Source organism: Macaca thibetana, chromosome 18 (assembly GCF_024542745.1).
Source record: "Macaca thibetana thibetana isolate TM-01 chromosome 18, ASM2454274v1, whole genome shotgun sequence".
NCBI lineage: Eukaryota > Metazoa > Chordata > Mammalia > Primates > Cercopithecidae > Macaca > Macaca thibetana.
In genome coordinates, this window is record NC_065595.1 from 66,113,934 (window position 1) to 66,127,836 (window position 13,903).

At 39.7% G+C, this 13,903-nt stretch overlaps 1 protein-coding gene across 4 annotated transcripts in view; it reads left to right on the forward strand.

Annotated features, from left to right (window-relative positions):
• Positions 1-13,903, forward strand: part of ARHGAP28 (Rho GTPase activating protein 28) — a 192,612-nt gene that overhangs the window by 39,687 nt on the left and 139,022 nt on the right. The window contains exon 1 of one of the 4 annotated variants that reach the window (XM_050767463.1): positions 1,272-4,669. The exons of the other annotated variants lie outside the window; for them this stretch is intronic. The gene's annotated coding sequence lies outside the window, so the exon portion shown is untranslated. Of the gene's footprint in view, positions 1-1,271; positions 4,670-13,903 lie in introns of those variants that run through there. 4 annotated transcript variants of the gene reach the window in all.

Below are 13,903 nucleotides of genomic sequence, written 5' to 3' on the forward strand. Positions count from 1 at the left end.
AAACTCATTTAATTTTCACTGTGACCCAATGAGGTAGGTAATGGTATGATCTCTATTTTATTCATGAGGAAAGCGAGACTTAGAAAGATTAAGAAATTTGCTCAAGATCATGCACCTACGTTGTGCCAAAGCCAGGATTTGCACCCATGTCCTTTTCATTTCATGCTCCACATTCCTGATGTTAGGCTATCTTTCTGTCTTGTATTTCACACTACCTTTGTACTATAGTTTTTTCTGTGTCTGTCTTTGTAGTTTATGAATTGATTGAGAATAGGAACCCTGTACTTACACATCTTGTGTCTTCACAGCATTAGCTTGCGCACAACAATTTAGAAAGAGAAAAGGGGGAAGAAATGTCTCCTTTATTATTTATTTTGGAAAACAAATAGCCCTAAACTCTTAGAATTAACTTACCATCAAAATATTTCCTTATCGAGAATATTTTCCTTTCAAGGTAACTTTGTCTTATTTTTATTCCTAACAAATCATAGTTACTGGAATTAGCTGATAGGAAATTAGCTATCCTTCTATAAAACAACAGATGGCAACAAGGAAAAACTCATTTTTATTCTGTTGCAAAGTGTACATAAGCAGTAATTGCAGGCTTTGGGATAATGTGTTCTATGATATTTGTTCCTTTTAGTCATGGACATAAATGATCTTCTCTTACAAGACTGATTTTTGTGTTTTCTGTAGCATTAGATAAATATTTATTAAAATATGATATATGGGCTCAAATAAGGATAGAAATAGCACAAGACCCTATAATCAGTAACTTGAAGTTATCCTTTTGTTTGTGAACCAAATATGCAGTACTGTCTTGATTAAATCTGTCAGTAATCTGGACAATGAAGCACTTCTACAGGAAAAAGCTGACTGGTGCATTGGCATCCCCAGGGTCGGATGTCAGAGCTTCTGGGTGCTTCCAAAGTGTTCTTACATTAGATGAAGAAAAAAGACTTGACTATTGGATGGCAGTTTCCACAATTCATCCCCACCTTCCCCTGGGGTCAAACGTGCTTGTCACAGGCAGCATTTAAGCTGCATCAGATAACCTTCTACAGCTGAGCTCTCTTGCTCCGCATAGACTGGTATTTGTCAGGCCAGAGGCTACTTGTAAGGTGAGAAAGCCTGGCTGCTGGAAGCTGTTAAAAAAATCGATATCAGACTTCTTTAGAATCTTTAATTATTCAATTAAAAAGTGCCTCCAGCTCTTGGGCAGCTGAGTGAGGGGGAGAGGGAAGAGGTGGGAGGTAGGGGGTGGGGAACCACATTGCCCCAGTGTCTGAAACCTTGAAATCAGAAAAATATAAAGAGAATGAAGACTTGTGAAAGTCAGCCATTTGTTTTTATTTGACCACACTCTGTTCTTAGAGATTCTTTTTCATCCACCCCAATCTGTAACTTTCAGGTTCAATAATTATGAAACTCTTCTCCGTATTTTGGAACTAAAATGACTTCACTCAGAGTGAGCAACTTTAAATCTTTTTTTGTTTTGTTTTATTTTTATTTTTGAGACAGGGTTTTGCTCTGTCAACCAGGCTGGAGTGCAGTGGTATGATCATGGCTACTGTAGCCTTGTTCTCCTGGGCTCAAGCAATCCTCCTGCCCCAGCCTCCTGGATAGCTAGGACTATGGGTGTGCACAACCACACCCCGTTAATTTTTAGACTTTTTGTAGAGATGAGGGGGGTATCTCACTATGTTGCCCAGACTGGTCTCAAACTCTTGAGTTCAATTAAATCCCCATGCCTCAGCCTCCTAAAGTGCTGGGGTTACAGTTATAAGCCACTGTGCCTGACCTAAATCTTTATTTTCAATTATTAATGCTCACAAAAAGATCTGTGGTAAGATCGTTCTTGTCCTGTCGAAAATGTGGGAGCCAAGAGAGGGTAGGGAGGAAAAGAGAGATGGGGAGGTTCGTATTTCACAAGCAAAGCAAGAGCACTCCTTAGAAGTGAGAGGGAATTATGTTTCACGTGATCTTTTGAGATTTGGGATCTTTCATCTCTTGGTAATTTTATAAAATGGACAAATAACCACTAAAATCACTTCCTTCGTTACACATAATAGATTAATGAACATTCATCAAGAAATTGATTTGTGGTCCCTAGTGACCTGAACTGGATTCAAGCAATAATGTGAAGGCCCAACACTAAATACCATATGTTGTTTCCAATCCTTGAGACTATCCTGTTGCCCAGTACGTTTTTATGTTAAATATTAGTAGTTGGATCTTAACAACAACAAGAGAACACGTGTCATTTTCCTTGTCTGGATAATGCTCTTTATGTAGTTAGATAAAAGGTTAGGACTGCTGTTCAACAGCATATTCGGGTGACTAGCTGGAAGAGAGGAAACATAGAAATGATAAAATTCAAAGTAGTAGATACCTCAGATACCGAGCTGATCATTACACATTCTATGCATGTAACAAAATATCACATGTACCCCATAAATATGTAAAATATTATGTATCAGTACAAAATCCTCTCAAATCCAAAAAACCCCACAAAACCATTAATGAATCCCACTGCCACCAAGCTAGGACTTAAAGGGCAGTGGGTGTTTTCATTTTTAAGGGAAACAAGCCCAAAAAAGGACTTTAGGTATACTTTAAACTAAGCTAAATTGTTTCAGTGAATTAATTCATACTAAATGTTGTACCTAATATTCACACTCCATGAAGTTCACTTGTACATTAACCATCTTAATAGTATGTTTCAACTGGGTGCTCTAACAGAATGTAAGGTCGTATTTATTACATTTGTTTTCAGGAGCTCCAACTTGGCTTAAAGTTGACTACATTGCATTTTCCCTGGGATGTTTCTCCATAGAAAAACTGTACAGACAGTTCCTGACTTAGGATGGTTCAACTTACAATCTTTTGACTTTACAATAGTGCAAAAGTGATACGTATTCAGTAGAGACCGTACTTTGAGTGCCCATTCAACCATTCTGTTTCTCACTCTCAGTACAGTATTGAATACATTACATGAGATATTCAACACTTTATTATAAAATAAACTTTATGTTAGAGGATTTTACCCAACTGTACGATAATTTAAGATAATGAGCACGTTTATGGTAGGCTAGGCTGAGCTGTGATGCTCTGTAGGTTGGGTTTATTCAATGCATTTTCGACTTATTTGACAGTATTTTCAATTTGTGATGGTTTTCTTTTTTCTTGTTTTGGAGAAGGAGTTTCGCTCTTGTTGCCCATGCTAGAGTGCAGTGGCACAATCTCAGCTCACTGCAACATCCACCTGCACCTCCCGGGTTCAAGCAATTCTCCTGCCTCAGACTCCTCCCAGATAGCTGGGATTATAGGCATGCATCGCCACACTCAGCTAATTTTTGTGTTATTAGTAGAGATGGGTTTTCACCATGTTGGCTAGGCTGTGCTAGAACTCCTGACCTCAGGTGATCCACCCGCCTCAGCCTCCCAAAGTGCTGGGATTGTGATGGTTTTATCTGGACATAACTCCATAAGTCAAGAAGCATCTGTATTCATTCACTAATTAAATATGTATTTGTTTGAGTTTTACTGTGTGTGGAATGCTGTACTTTGTCTGAAATTATGCATTTATTCATTCATTCATTTAGCAAATATTTATTGTATGTTAATATATGCCAGGAACAGGTCTTGGTACTGGTAAATCAGCATAGCAAATGAAGTTTCTGTTCCACCTGTGACCTAGGTGCCAGTGAGGAAGTCAGACAGTACACAAGCAACAGATGCATACATAATGCAATTTTGGAGAGAACAGAGGAAATAAATTAGCTCCTTTTACTAATGTCTGATATTGTGTGACAGCAGGTGGAAAATCAGATAATGCGGTATAATGATAGCATGATCTTTTTAGAAGGCCAAGTGTAGGGTCTTTTACAGTCATCTTACGTAGTTCTCATAATAGCTTTGTAAAGTGCGTATTATTAATGCCATTTATTCAGATGGAAAATCTGAGGCCCAAAGAGAATCTGTGAATTTTGGAAGGGCTCAAAGCTAGTAAATGGCAAAGTTTTTTTAATCAGACCCTTGCCTTCTGACCATAAGTTGCGTGGTTTTTCTTGGCATTGCTGCTTGATATGTATTGAATTAATCATCCATGAATTCTTTCCTCTCTACATTTCAGGTTAAAAAGTCTTTTGTGAATAGGAAAACTTTTTGCAATCACAACAGTTATGGTTTTTGCTTTTGACTTTTGAATAAAGCTCCACATTTGTTAAGTGGAGAAAAGAAGGAAGGAAAAACTGTAAAAATTGTCTTCACATGCTGCTTGGGTTTCTATTAATCTCAGCCTTCTTGAGGCTGATTACACTTTGCAGTCTTCCTTAGGAAATGGATAGAAGTTTCAGCTGAGACACAAACAGGAAGGCTCCAGGCAGCATTTGTCCCACAGGCACCACCTCCTTAAATAGCTACTGTGCAGTGGAATTAGTTCTCTGCTTAGTGAAGAAACTCCATTGCTCTTTGTTTCTGGCCCTGCAGGGCTGGAGGCGGTCAGCACTGTCCTGTTCTGGTTGAAGCAACTTTAATGTGTGTGGGGTGCTGAATGTGAGTTGGGGATGGCTTCCCTGCCTTTGGACCATGGGGAGACACCCTTGCAGAGGGGTTTTGTGGGTCTTCCTCCAGAATATCATCCCTGAGATTTTTAACCTGCTAAAAGGTAAGGTTCTAAGCACTTCTTAATAACTTCAGCCACAGACTTCTTTCTGCAGACTGGGTCTTTCTTTTATTTAAAAGAGAAAGGAAGGCACAGATAGCTGTGATAGCTTATTTTCTTTTTAAACTATTTTTAGGGGCTTATAGTTTTATTATTAGTTTATAGGTGCGTCATATCGATAGTAAATTGCCATTTTTTAACCTATCAAAGCAGATTTTTTTGTGGTATGGATATGGATTTTTAAACCTCAAATATAGAAGTTAAGTCCTGTCAGTAATTTGAGAGGACTAGTTAAAATGTGTTCTTAATAGATAGGTAAAAATGAATTGCTTAGAAGTCTTTTGATTCCTATTTCTGTTTGTGTGCTGGAGACTTTAACCCAATCTTTCCAGTTAATTACCTAATTTTAGAAAAATCTACTGAGGTAGATAGAGCTCATTAGCCAAGCAAGCTATTCTATTCTTTAATGGAATTAATGCACGTCTGTAGGCAGACTTACTAAGCCTTTCCTCTTGCTGTCAGCGCTGGGACAGAGGGCACCCACCAGAAGTGGCTGTGTGTGGCCCTGGTCCAACAGGAGATGGATGGGTGGGGAAGGAGTTCTACAGGAAAGAGGTTTTCTGGGGGATTTGTGTGACCTGCATCTATCCATTTCTTCTGATCTTTCTGTGGCCTCTATCTACCCCTCCCTTAAGCACCTTCTTAGAGATTAATTAGCACCTGTGTTAGTGTAGTCTCAAAACCAAGGACCTAATTAGTCTGATCAATAGCACGCAGAGGCTCTTCTTCGGGAAATACAAATGTGTGCTCTTCCCAGAAAGGCTTCCATAATATCGATTAACCTCTTTTCATGTTTAATTTGTAAAGCATTGTCATATATACAGCTACGTTGTCAATGACTCCTTGTTTGTCTTCTATTTCATTTTTGTTCTTGTTCTTGTCCTTTGTGTTGGGTTTGGTTGGAGAGGAGGAGCATTAAGAGAGGTGGTCTTGCTGTTTATGTGAATTTGCTTTTTACAATTAGATTCCAATCACCTGCATCAGAGCATTATGGATTCCTTTTACTTGAGCAGTGTCATCTTTTATATTTACAAAGCTGTGTTTATAGTTTCCTTATTGTTCTTAAGTGTTTTTACTAGAGCATTTTGTATTCAAAAGTCAAGTCTTCTTTGACTCTGTTGAACTTTTTAGATTGGTTTAGAGTGTGTTAAGGAAGCCTTCGATGAAATATTGCTTGTTTTCGTAGTGTGGGGAGGAAGGGGTGAGAGCTTTTTGTTTGTTTGTTTTTAATTTTACCTCCGATTTCAGGTGGTGTAAGCAAAACCAAGGGCAATGATAGGCCACGTGATGCTTCGGATGTGACATTCGCTGGATGTGTTCATTTGTGAAAGTAATACAATTTTACACATGCTTTGATGATGATTACTAAATAGGGAGACTTTCTTTGACTTTAAATCTCCTAAGTAATAATGAATTTGCATGATATTTAGAAATTGTTTCACATTCTGTGGTTTCTTTTTGATAGCTGCTATGTATAATTACTGCTCCTCTCCCATGCCCACTTTGTACGTGTGCCTGTCTTTTACAGACAAATTTTGTGAGGCCCTTGTTAAACTCTGAGCCAAGGGATTAATTGAAGATCAGCTGCACTAATTAAAGACAAGTTTAACAAGATAGGACTCATGTTTAGATTTGAAAATACAAACAAAGGACTTCATTTTTATGATCTTAAAGCTGCAGTGGGGAAAAACAGTGGGAAAACGAACAACACTTAGCCTGCCCAAGCAAGTAGAAACTTTTACTGATAAGGAATCCTGAAGACAATGGGCACAGTAATACAAGGTTCTAAAGACAAGTTTCTGGCTGAAGTTTTAGGAAAAAAAATAACAATATAGCCCCTGAGATGAGCTAAAATAGCCCCTGAGATGAGCTAAAAGGAAATCAATACCTTTCTACGATAAGTAGAATGACAAAGTGAAGTAAGGATTTACTGGAAGGCCTCCTCCTGACTCCAGATGAGCCAGGTGCAGGAATGTGTTTTAATGCCTGTTTCAAACCCCAGCGGTGGTGTTTTGAACCAGTGCTGCTGACGTAAACACAGACTGAATGTGGAGACTTTCCAAAAGTGGAGAATGAAAACAGTTCAGTCAAGATGTACAGTATTAATACAGTAAAGGCTTGGTGCAGCAGCTGGCCACCGGCTTGAGTATCACAGCCATTCAACTCTCCCTGAAGGTGCAGTGCCGCTGGCGGTAAGACCGTTCTTAGATAGAGGATTGCATCAAGAAAATTGCAACAATCACCCCAGGCACTCACCTAAACAGATGAAAGGAGAGACTGAGAAAAAGAGATTGTTTCTTAGTGATGTAGAAGCCTGTGGATCATTTAAGAGGGGAAAAAGGGGCCGGGCACGGTGGCTCACGCCTGTAATTTCAGCACTTTGGGAGGCTGAGGTCGGCGGATCACCTGAGGTCAGGAGTTCGAGACCAGCCTGGCCAACATAGCGAAACCCCGCCTCTACTAAAAATATAAAAATTAGCTGGGTGTGGTGGTGGACGCCTGTAATCCCAGCTACTCAGGAGGCTGAGGCAGGAGAATTGCTTGAACCCAGGAGGCGGAGGCTGCAGTGAGCTGAGATCGCACCACTGTACTCCAGCCTGGGTGACCGAATGAGACTCCCTCTTTAAAAAAAAAAAAAAAAAAAAAAAAAAGAGGGGAAAAAGGGTATTGAGAGGGGTGTTTGGGCAAGGTAAATGCTAATTAGATGGGCATTCATTGTTGGGTGACTTTAGTGACAAATGATAGTATTTTTTTGGTAATCTCACTTACCAAACAAACTCAGGGAAGGGAGCAGAGTAAACATAGCTGTCTGTTAGCTATGAAGATTAGCTTAAGCGATTCTCTACTTGTCAGATATATTTAAATAAATGAACATGAAAATGTAAACTTTTTTCTTTTTTTTTTATGAAGATACATGGTAAAATTGGGGCCAGACATGGAAAGGCTATTTCTTGCTTAGCTACAGATCACACTAGCTTAGGCTTCCCAAGAGTCCGACTGAGTGCTTCACAAAAATCACCACTGGGAAATGAACAGTCTTTTTTTTAATTATTTTGCTTAAAAAGATGTCTAGAAGGCATACTATTTCAGTTATTTATATACTAAAGTGGTATTTAGCTATCTGAAACTTCCAGAGTAAGAAGATGGTGATCAAGATTTTTTGCCCTGTTTTTCTTGCTGTTCTACAGTTTGCAGAGCTCATTCCAAATAGTGCTTTCATAAACTTGGAAAGGAATGCTGAAGATGTGGAGCTGGTAACCACAGGGCAGTTTGCAGGAAAGCCCAAGAGCTGACCAGTGTCTGCAATGCTTGAGTAGAACATCTGCAGTAACTTAGAAATATTCAAGGCAGGTGCTTCAGAGCAAATATAACGAAAATAGAGACACATAGACGTGTTCATGTCAAACAATTCTTTTAAAATAATAGCATATTACACATTGTCTTCCAGTTCATGCTTTGCCAACCCTGACTTATTCAGAAGGTATGAATCTTCTAGTATCTTTTTGTTAAAATACTACAGGATTTATCATTTGTTCCATCTCTCATGGCTGCTGTTGCTTTTTTTTTTTTTTTTTTTTTTTTAACAGAGCAAAACAAAGCACCGTAAAGCATACTCTCTTTTTTAATTAGACGCGTCTGTGGCTATCCTTTACCAATAAGAACTTTCAATCTCTTCACACTGCTTTCTAATCTATGACACAGAAGTAAGCGGAAATCAATATTATACAAACACAGCCAGGTGCGGTGGCTAATGCCACTAATCCCAGCACTCTGGGAGCTGGAAGCAGGTGGATGGCTTGAACCCAGGAGTTCAAGACCAGCCTGGGCAACATGGCAAAACCTCGTCTCTATAAAACCCACAAAAATTAGCAGAGCGTGATGGTGTGCCCTTGTGGTCCCAGCTACTATGAGAGGCTGAGGTGGGAGGATTGCTTGAACCTGGGAGGTCAAGGCTGCAGTGAGCTGTTATCACACCACTGCACTCCAGCCTGGGCAACAGCATGAGACCTGTCTCCAAAAAGAGAGAGAGAGAGAAAAGAACAGTCATGTTATAATTTTTAAAAGTATTATACAAACCCATCTTAAAACTTTTCAAGTGATGTAATTTTCAAAGTATCAGAGGTGCCTGAGGTTTCAAGGCATCTATGGCTGGAAATCTGTAGGTTTTTGTGGTAATGGTGGAAGTGGAATTATGGAATGCTGGAGGTAAGACGGGAGATAAAACACTTGACATGGGAGCTTTCTCACTTGGCTTGGGGAAGCACAGGAGGTGGGGATGAGGGTTCCAGGGTAGAAAGCAGAGAAACTGAGTGGCCTCTGGATCCTCATCCATGATTAAACCAGAGCTGCTCTGAATTTATCCCTTTGAAATCCTGGTCTTCTATCCACATTTTTATTTGAACAAGTATCATAATTCAGCCTAGTTTGAAACTGCTGAATAAATCCATTTGCTTGCACCTTGTTGGCTGTGCCTGAGATCTGAACTCTTGGTCTTGCCTGGTTATTCATTTAGAGTCAGCTCCTGCCTTACTCATAAGGCAGGGCATACATTTTGGGGCCCATTTCAAAATAAAACTTCTACATATGCACCCTAAGTGCTACTGTTTATTCAGCACCCTTCAGTGTGAAGGCATTTTACAAATATCGTTTCATTCGTCTTCAAAAAACTCCAGGCGGAAGTGATTATCCATAACATACAGATAAGGAAACCGAGGCACAGTGAGGTTAAGTGTTTTGCTCAAGTTTATACAGCTAAGCCTCAGGGCAAGAATGAGGACCAAAGTCTGTTTGCCTCCAGGATCTGGGCACTTTCCCAGACAATGCAGAATGAATGACAAAGTGTGCTCTCTGTGTTTTTCAGTCAATAGGTGGTAGAAAAACTCTGAGGTTTTGGTAGAAGTAGCTGCAGGACTTTGCACAGTCTAAGGAGGCTATTTCTCCTAATTAATGGGGCTCTTATGTGCTGTGTTCTCAAACCATTTTTACTTCCTTTTCCGACTCTTCTCTTGAAGGAGAAGATGGTACTTATTCTTCTCTTCTATTAATATATAAATATCATGGGGGAGTGTGTGTGTATGTGTGCAGAGGGTACTGTTGTGATTACAGAAAGGAAAGGAATCACACACATTCCTTCTTATGAACTGCAGAAGTTTGAGAAAGAATGTATTACAGAGACTTATTATATGTTCTTAAGCCCTAAGTGGATTCTCAGTAATCTGGGTTTTTTGGCTATTACGTGACCACTTCGGATTTGTAAACTGATCCATCTGTCAAAGTCCAGCTCAATTCCCACACCACGTCCCTTTCCTTAAAGCACTCTCACCACCCCCCTCACACTAAAGACTGTGTTGTCAATATGCTTCCTTTAATATTTGCACACTCCCGTACTCAGCAAGGTGAGGATTCTTTTTAGATGCATTCTTCTGTCTCCTTGGCTAGCCTGTAGTCTCTGTTGGCTACTAGGTAAATACCTCTAACGGAGAGCAGGCCTTTAGTATTACTTGATTCATTCACTGTATTATCCGCCCATTGGTTCTATTTCTGAATCTTGAGCCTACATAGATTGTTCTTTCCCAAGACAGTTCTTGAAATTTTTGAAGACTGTGATCCTACATCCCTGGAGCCTTCTAAATTTCTCCAGTGCTTTCAGCATTTTCCCACATAGCATGACTTCTTGACGGTCTGACTTTGGCCATGCATTCTGAAGTAATTCCTATTAACATTCTCCTTTAAATACGGTGCCTGGAGCTGAATTCCAGTTTTGCTGGATTTAGGACAATCATCTCTCCTTTTCGTGTGATACACTTGTATACTTCTTTGCCACTTAACATCCGGTTAGTTTTATTGGCATTTATGTACTGCTGTTGGGTTGCACTGACCTTTTAGTTGGCCAACATCTCTAGTTTTTTCACATGACCTGTATTCGTGCCAGGAAAAAAATCATCCTAAACATATACTGAAGTTTCTGCACTTCATATTTCTTCCTATTAAATTTCATCCTGTTAGTTTTAGTCCATTAGTTCTCCCAATTGAGAATTTCTTGATTTTTAGATTCATATACATAGTAGATTATTTGAATAGTAAGTAAATGATCAGAGAAAAAAAAATTCTAAGGTTGTAAAAAAATTTTAATCTTTCCAAAGAATATGTCTACTCATGGTACCTTGTTGAGAAACTTGAGGGGCTTTTCACAACCTAGTGGTTAAGGCCCAAAAGCATCTCCAGTGGCACCTGAAGAATCTATACCTGTATCTTCTCCTGCATCACTGGTTGCATGAAACTCCTCATCCATTTCACCCCATTCCCTGACTCCGCGGCTATGTAGCTTTGCTCGCCGGGGGCTTCTGCCTAGAATGCATGTCGTGCCTGTACCATCTCTGCCAGTCAGAGTCCTGCCCACTCTTCTCCTTGATATCTTCCCTGAACCTTTAATAGGAAGTACTTTCTCCTTCCTTTACTTTCTGAAGGCATTGTCTAAAACTCTTAGCGCTTACTGTATTCTATTTTATGCGAGCCTGTATGGTAGCATGGTTGACAGCAGAGATTCTGGGAATGGACAGCTTCTGTGAAAATCCTAGCTGTATCCCCTCATTATGGTATAATCGTGAGCAAGTGAATTTTTCTCTCCAAGCCTCAGTTGTCATGCCTGTAAAATGGAATAGTAGCACCTACCTTATGGGGTCACTGTAAGGATTAAATGAGTTAGTACGTGTAAGTGCTTAGAATAGTGGCTGGCATGAGTAACTGCTAATAGTTGTTAGCTATATCTATAGGCGCTCAGTAAATAGTTGTGAATTTTACTGAAGAAGCTGAGTAACTTTGGGGCATGATTTTTTAAATCCTCAAAGCTTGGCTATCAGAGGAAACATTTTCAAATTTATAGAGACAGGATATTGGACGGGAACAACGTTTTCCTAAAGAGGCATTGTGAGATGGTCTCCAACTAGAGGCCATCCTCACAGACTTTTTCACTTGCAGTCAGCTGGAAAGGCAAATATTAGTCAACATTTTTATAAGCACTGTGCATATCTATTGGTATCAAGTAATTCAGATAGCCTGGAGAAATAAGGCCTCCATGTTATAAGCTGTGATTATTAACATTGTAATTAAAATGCTTAATTGCTCTAAGCCCAATTTTAACTTGTATGACTATGGTTCACGCTAATTTGCATTTTGTTTTGTGTAGCACGAGAAAAGAAATTGTAAAATGATTTTTTGCCTTGTATAAAGTGTAATCCTTATTAAAAAAAAATCACAAACACTTCCCTCTAAGGTTTGGTATTTATCTTGGGGATTAGCTATCTTTAGCCTATTGACTGACCCTGACCTCAATATTTATTGAAGATCTACCATGGATCTAGTGTCAGGCTAGGTAATATAGCAATGTTAAGAAGGATAAGGTGAAATTTCTGTACTCAAAAGCTTATTTGGAGATATAACACATAGTAACTAAAATAATAAAATATATGTTATAAGAAAGTTCTGTACTCCATTAATTACTAAGTCACTGGTCTAGAAAAGTGGGTACGATGAAAACCTAGAAAGGACATTCCTTAATTGCTACAAACCTATTTCAAGTGTCTTCCTAAATTGCCATTTCAAGAAATGCAGAGAGTAATGGATACAAGCTTTCAGGATAACACCTAAACTAACAATATATTTCTATAAAATGTTTCTTTTTTTGTTGTTGTTTTTTTGAGACAGGGTCTGGCTCTGTGGCCCAGGCTGGAGTGCAGTGGTGTGATCTCAACTCACTGTAACCTCTGCCCCCCGGGCTCAAGCCATCCTGCCACCTCAGCCTCCCCAGTAGCTGGGACTACAGGCACACGTCATCAGGCCCAGCTAATTTTTTTGTATTTTTTGTAGAGATGGGATTCACCATGTTGCCTAGGCTGGTCTCGAGCTCAGTTGATCTGCCTGCCTCTGCCTTGGCCTCCCAGAGTGCCAGGATTATAGGCGTGAGCCACCGTCCCTGGCCCAAAGTGTTTCTTTGATAATTTACTGTATATTAAGTAGTGGATATAAGTACACCTGATGAGGAGGAGGATTATAATAGCTAACACATCTTATGTAGTTATGATGATGACCTTTTTGAGACAAGGAGAAATGGGGTCTCAGAGTGGTACATAGGTTATTCCATCAGTAAGTGGTAGACTGGGGATTCAGTTCACATTGGTTCAACTGCAAAGCTCTCTTTCTTAATGGCCATATCTTGTCCCCCTTGACTCCTATTCAGCAGCCAACTTAAAGGATCCATGATTAGATCATTATGGATGAATTTTAGCATATATGATTGGAGTGGGGGATAGTGGTGAGTTTGAAAAGGTAAGTTGAGGCAGGTTGTGAAGAAGTTTTTATATAACCTGACAAGTGTGGAACATCCTCCCAACAATTGGGGAGTTTTTATCAAATGATTGTTAATAAGAGAATGACATATAAATTTTTTGTTTTGCCAACATGACTCTTGCAAGGTATGTAAAGAATATTAAAATGGGAGGAGTTAGGGAACCAGTCAGGTGATGCAATCACCTAGACATATTATAAACTTGAACACTGGGTGTACAACAAAATAGAAAAAGATGTATTTGAGAGATATGTTTAAGGGAGACTCACCTGGATTTGTGAATCTATCTTTAAGGGAGACTCACCTGGATTTGTGAATCTATCTAATATAGAGGGAGTAGTAAAAAAAATGACAAGTATATAATGATGCCATTACTGAGACTGGGAAAGAGGATTACAGTTAGGAGGGGGGTGAGCTTTGGACGAGATGGGTTTCAAGTGAAGGAGAACATGCAGAACACAGTTTGACATCCTGAAGAGTCAGAGATCAAGAGCAATTAGCCCAAAGATTTGCAAGGCTGGGCGCGGTGGCTCACACCTGTAATCCCAGCACTTTGGAGGGCAGAAGTGGGAGGATCACTTGAGCTCAGGAGTTCAAGATCAGCCTGGGCAACATAGTGAGGCCGCATGTCTACAAAAAGTTTTTTAAAATGAGCAGGTCTTGGTAACGTTCACCTGTAGTTCCAGTCGCTTGGAAAGCTGCGGTGGGAGAATCACTTGATCCCAGGAGGTCAAGGCTGCAGTGATCTATGATTGCACCACTGCTTTCCAGCCTGGGCAACAGAGCAAGACCCTGTCTCAGTGAATGAATGAATGAATGAATGAATGAATGAA